The sequence below is a fragment of the Scophthalmus maximus genome, chromosome 4 (assembly GCF_022379125.1).
Source record: "Scophthalmus maximus strain ysfricsl-2021 chromosome 4, ASM2237912v1, whole genome shotgun sequence".
Lineage (NCBI taxonomy): Eukaryota > Metazoa > Chordata > Actinopteri > Pleuronectiformes > Scophthalmidae > Scophthalmus > Scophthalmus maximus.
In genome coordinates this window covers 27943642-27949970 of record NC_061518.1, presented here as the reverse complement: position 1 = coordinate 27949970, position 6329 = coordinate 27943642, and the positions used below count along the sequence as shown (strand labels likewise).

Here is a 6329-nt window from a genome sequence, read left to right as displayed (position 1 = left end):
AATGCTCACAGAGAAATGGCATCATTCGTATTTTTGTGCTGTAACGTGACAGCATTTTTTCTGGGACAATGAGAAACAGGTAGACGGGATATAAAAGAGTCAACCTGAACAGCAGTTTAACGAGGACGGCACAAGTTACCGAGGCCACAGAGCCCTGCAAACATTTTTTGCATCTGAAATTTGATATTTTTTACTTATTATAAGTGCAATAAGTACACTATTGGCCGACATGAAATAGTGACAGAGGGTCAGCTGCAGGTCCATCATCTCCATCTTCTCACGTTACTGAGGATGTCTGAGGCCCGGTCCGCACCCGACCTCAAAATCTGTCTCAGGTGATCCAATCGCACCTCACTCTGATGATATACTTTACATCACAAGGTAATAACTCTAAACATGATCGAACGACAGAGTTCAAAAGACAGTTGTTGTCTGATAGTCTTCAGATAGCCACTGCTGCCTTGCTTGTGTTCACTTTCCGTTAGTACTGCCATGTTTTACATTACATTCATTTAGCTGACGCTTTTGTCCAAAACGACCTACAGTAAGTGCATTTGACCATGACGATGTGACTCCAAAAAGTGCAAGAGTCGTGCGAGTACATAAAAAGCTATCAAATAGGCAAAAACAGATTCAAGTGCTCCTTATTTTAGATTTTTTTTTCATCTTTTTCTTCCATTTTAATGATTCAAGGACTGAGGTGCAGTCTGAACAGGTGAGTTTTTACTAGGGATGGGACGACACCACTTTTCCGTGTCCGATCCGATCCTGCAACCTTGAGTATCTGCTGATACCGATCCGTTACTAATCTGATAAAACTTTTCCCCACTCGTAAAATAAAATATTAATAATGCATTGTTAAGGATGCACTCTGCTTAACTCAGCCATCTAAAACCTCATACTCAACTGTGAAACAAATAATCAACTCCCCTAAAGGAAGACACATAATCAGCAACATGACAGAGTTATGGAACACTGCTGTTTTATTTCTCCAAAGACTTTTGCCTGAATGTTTTTTGGTCAGCACCGTTCAAACAAGTAAAAAACAAATTTAACTGTAAACTGTTGATTAAATCATTATAAATTAACAAAAATATGATGCCGGAATGTCGTTCAAGGCTTACTAGATGTGTAAATAGGCATTTATTTGGTATGTTTACTGTAATGTATCGGATTTTACTTCTTATTCATTCCGATCATTTTGGCCAATATTGCCCCTATACCGATATGGAATATTGGATCGGGCCATCCATAGTTTATTAATCTGCTGTCCTGATGTCAGTGGAGAGCTCGTTCCAACGTTGAGGAACCAACCAGGACAGAAAAACAGACGGGATTGAGTTGAGCAAGTACCAGTGCCTTGAGTCGGATTCAAGGTCACCACTGGGAGCCAGTGTGGGGTGCGGAGAAGCGGTGTAGTGTGGGAGAACTTGCGTAAATCATTTTGAGCTACTAGTGCTCTGACCTCTCCATTTGATTTGCTTAGCATGATATATTTTAAAGCTCCAGTGTGTAATTTTTACACTTGTCTGGCGACATCTGGTGGTAAAGTTGCTAACCGCAAGCAACCGAGCACCCGACTGGGGACACTTTATGGTGGCGCACCGTTGATTCCACGCGAATGCGACGTATCCTGGAACGTTTTCTGCAACCCTATTTAATGCTGCCTTCCATTATACCTCACAACTCGGACCCTGGAAGTCGGGGTAGTGTTCTTTTTTTCTGACCTCCCGAGTCGCAGTGGAACTGTAATGCAGCACAACACAACGTAGCAAACATGGCGACTTACACGGAGGTCGGATCTCCCTAATCTTACTATATTTAACTCATTCAAAGTTGACGAAAAAACATTGGTTCTTTGTTGCAGGTGATTATACATATATGAACACACAATATATTCAATTTCTGTGAATGCGTTCTTCTAAATATTACACACTGTAGCTTTAATTCATGGGAGATTTTTTTTATTGCAACTTAAGCCAAACTCTTACAACCGCGTTTGTCCTTATATTTTAACACAGAAGTCTGCACAGCTTACACTGCGTTGACTTTCATTCATTGTCCCCATTCTGCCGTGTCTCAGATGTTGGTCCCAATGAGGACTACTGGGCCAGACGAGGTCGGCGTGAATACCGTGTGTGTGTGTGTTTGTGTGGGAGTGTGTTTGTGTGCGTGCGTGTGGATGGCAGTATGTAGTGAAGGGTGTATTGGTCTGTGGAACAAACAAACGTCTGCGGAAGTGTGTGGGAGCTGAACGTGAGAGTCAGTGTGAGTTCCCAGCAGCAGCAGCAGCACCTCTGTGGGTTTCTCTTCTTCTCCAGCTGCTTTCTGTATCCGAGCGGCTTTCTGAGCTCCGCTGGAGGCAACATGCTGTTTCAAAGTGCTCGCTGCCTCCTCCTGTCGCTGACGACTGTCAGGGGAGAGCATGCACATACTCCTTTTTGAGATGCTGTTTTTGTTTGTTTGTTTTTCTGTTCAAGTTGTATTTTTCATTTGTTTTTTATTTATTCTGTTTCCAGTAAAAACCCATCACAATTTTTTTATAACATTCATATGTCAATTCTATTGCCCAAAACAAACATGGTATTTGTGCAATATTTCTTTTGCTTTCATTACGAACTTGCAAATTCACTCTCTGTGATGGGTATATTTGACCAGGAACACAATATCATATGCACGCTGAAAAGTTGTTGATTTCTGTAACAGGTTTTCCTGTTTGTCAGGGGGGAAACAGAGAGTATATAATTTAGTGTTCCTGATCAAATATCACAGAAAGTGAATGTGTAGATTTTCATAAAAGCAAAGAACTGTGACATAAATACACACCTTCATGGGCGCACATCCTCAAACGCACGACATCTGCAACATGTCTGCCATACAAATCTCCCTCTCCGTCCTGTCACGGAAACCAAAACAGTCTGAGCAAAATTATTATATTATTATGAGTGGCAACACGAAAAAGTCCTCACAGCCGGTTACAGTCACACATTCACACTTACAACGGTTTCTTCTGTTTCCTCTTCCCAGTGCATCTAAAATGAAGTAAAGTACAGCTTCTCAGTTTCTGGATCTCCAGCAATATTGTAACCTGAATACGAGACTGAGCTTTCACAGCTTTACTATCATACTCACGTGTCGCACTGTGGCAGCGGACGCAAACTGAGTGAGAGCTCTCCTTGACTCATGACCCAAATGAGAACGAGAATATTGCAGCTGGAGTGAAGTGAAGCCTAGAGGTTTATTTTCTTTGAGGAAATGAAATTCGTCTGGGGCAGATTTAAAGTCTGTAAATTCGACATTCGTGATGACGAGGCTGTGAGACGCATGAGGCCTGTAAACGGCATCGGCATGGTGATTTGATTCACATGTGCTGATAATATACAATCTCATTATTTAAACCCTTCATAATTGCAACACAGACGGTCCGTTGATCCATTCTGCTGCTACTCTAATGTGCTGCTGCTCACTTCAGGAACCATTGAGAGGCTCCATGAGCCGCCATTGCTGGGGGAAAAAAATGGTCCATTGGAGTTAACGGAGATGTCGCTACTATCTTTCTCAAGGGCTCTGGAGTTAAGCAAGTGACAAATGATCGTGCTTTTATTTTGAAGGCTTCAAAAACTGTTCACAAGTGCAGGTTATTTTTTATGGCAAATTTGCTGCTGGAACTCAGCCCCCCCCCCCCCCAAAAAGAAAACAATGATAAAAAAAAATATGCATAATTGAACATGTGATGTGTTGGCTAATTCGTTCCTCTGGACTGAGTGCTTTGGGTGAGGTCCAGAAGCTAGCATGCTAAAGGAGCTGCAACAATTATGTGTTCACAGCTGTCCAGCATACCAGATAGATATGTGCCAGGTGCCAAGTGCTTTAAAAAACACATTCAATCCCCAGTAGATTGAAGCACAACATGGCCTCCATCTACATGGACTGATGTGAAATTACAGTGAAACCTAGGGGCAATATCATGAAAGCAAAAAAAAAAATCCCCTGATCAAAGACAGCCTCTTGAGATATGCCTTCAAATTAATAGGTGAATCTTGGCTCCCATAGTACAAGTCACACAGTGGTACTCAGATTTCACAGCGTTTGGGCAACTGTGGTCAGAAATAGCTATGTGAGAAAAGTGGCTGAACTCACAGCAAAGGTCAAAATTGGTGCCACATGTTGGTGCAACTTCACAGCAGAACCAATTCTTTATGAAAAGACAAGATGAAAGCAGGTTGATTTTGATATGACTCAAACCTTTTTACACCAAACATTCCTCAACACAAGCATAATTGATGTCACGGTGTATTGTGGTGGAAGAGGAAAGGTGCCAGAGGCAAAGGAAGTACAATTTCAAGCAAATCAACTTGGCACGTGTGGCCTTTCTACCACTGCATTACGACGAGCATGCCACGCTGACCAGCTTTATTTGTGGAAACTGCCAAACTGTGCCGATAACTCCTGCCCTTGATTCATGAACAGTGTCTGTGGCATAGAGAGGCCCAGGGCCCAGGACCACCCTTTCATTAATTTGGGACATCTGCAGAGAGACATAACCTTTTATGCTTTTATGTTTTGTTTCCCCCCTTTTTGACCTTTTGGTAAGACTTACACTCATTAACTTTTAATTGGCTTTCCTTTTGTCCTGTTGACACATATGGACACAAACACTGAATATACTGCTGAATGCCCTGCATTGTGATTTGACAAAAGATAAAATGCTGGCACTGGCCCACTGTAACTCAAAAGGCTCCATGTTGATGTCAGCATGCATTTGGCATTTCTATTTCTCCAGTGGGGGGAGAGGCATGGTCGAGGGTGTGGATATGGCAGCCTAGCAATGTACTGCCATCGTATTGCCGAGAACTATTGTGTCTTGTGTAGTGTAAATGAGGGCATCGGTCCGGTCCTGAGCAGGGGCAGGATAATTCCCCCCATGGAATCCAGACACTGGTGGTTGATGATTTGCAGAGATTGATTAAGGATGAAGAGTGATGAATCTTGTGATTCTGCGAAGACTTACTGCGGTTGTTTTTGTTAAAAATAAATCAATGTTGATGAATATGTTTTTGTCTGTGGACGAGACTGGTGAAATCCTTGATTTGAACAACGGCCAGAAAAGTCTTCGTGAATTTGACCTTTGATGAGTCGAACATAAAATCTGCTTAAATTTAACTAAAATGATGAAGTCATCATTTTACCATTTTAATCCGAATAGTATTTAATGCTGATTATGTTCATTTTTATATACGGTCTATGGTTCATCCTTGAAGCCAAAATTTCGGAAATAGCTTTCAGATGTTCCTGAGATATTGCATTCGCGAGAGTGGGACTGATTTACCAACGTTCATACATATATAAGGACAACCTGACATGTTAAAATGAGGTCCCAGAATTCTTACAAACAGTGAGGACCTGTCAATGTAAAGATAAAGTAGTCCTTCATTAGTAAAACAACGGGGGATGTTTGCCACGAGGCACTGGAGGGATTTGAACCAAGGATAACACATAATGCATTATGCATTCTCTAAACCATGACCCTACAAGTCTTAATCCACAAAAAGCAATTCAAACTTTTTTGGGGTCCAGAAATTTGGCAAACCCAAATGGCAGAACCTTTATATATGACATAGGTGTATTATAACCCCCCTTTGCTCTTGGGCAATAACTTAATACTTTTACAAAATTGACAATCATTGATTGATAATATATACTAATAATGCGATTCATCAGTGTGACAGCCAGGTCACACGTTGTTTTTTTATGCTCAAGACAACATTTATCGTTTCTTATCTTAAAATAAGATAAAATCAATTTGGAGTTGTGGAGACAGTTGAACAACTGCGGATGTGGGCACAGGCGGATCAGAGAAAAGTCAACTGCAGCACCTGGGATATTGGTCCAGAGACTAAATGGAGACAGGGGTTTAGTTAGAGGTTTGCTTTTATTATTCTCAGTAATTATATTTTTTCAGCAATGTTGCTCATCTCACATTCACGGCAGTAAATTAGATTTAGATGCGATGAAATGTCACACGCAAGGACGGAATACAGAGTCTCACAAAATGGAAGTGGTGGAAACAACGTATCTCAGGGCCTGAAAGCACAATGTACCACTGGGTCCAATCAAAATGTTTTCACTTACTGTCGAGAGACACTTATTAGCACATAATAGATTACCAATAACACATATACAATCATCCTCCTCAGTATTCAGTAGTCGTCTAGAATCAATTAAAAATAGCTGAATATTCACACAAAGTAAAAATGGACACCTATTGTATGGACCTTCTCAACATTCAATAGGATGGAACATACTGTAGCCAAGGCTACCACACATGC

General features: G+C 41.3%; 1 long non-coding RNA gene across 1 annotated transcript; it reads right to left on the bottom strand.

Annotated features, from left to right (window-relative positions):
* Positions 1–2772: 2772 nt before the first annotated feature.
* Positions 2773–3185, bottom strand: LOC118302463. Its single transcript, XR_004790567.2, has 3 exons — positions 3133–3185; positions 3000–3032; positions 2773–2918 (listed from the first exon to the last, which is right to left on the bottom strand). It is a non-coding gene; the product is annotated as an uncharacterized LOC118302463 (long non-coding RNA).
* Positions 3186–6329: the final 3144 nt, after the last annotated feature.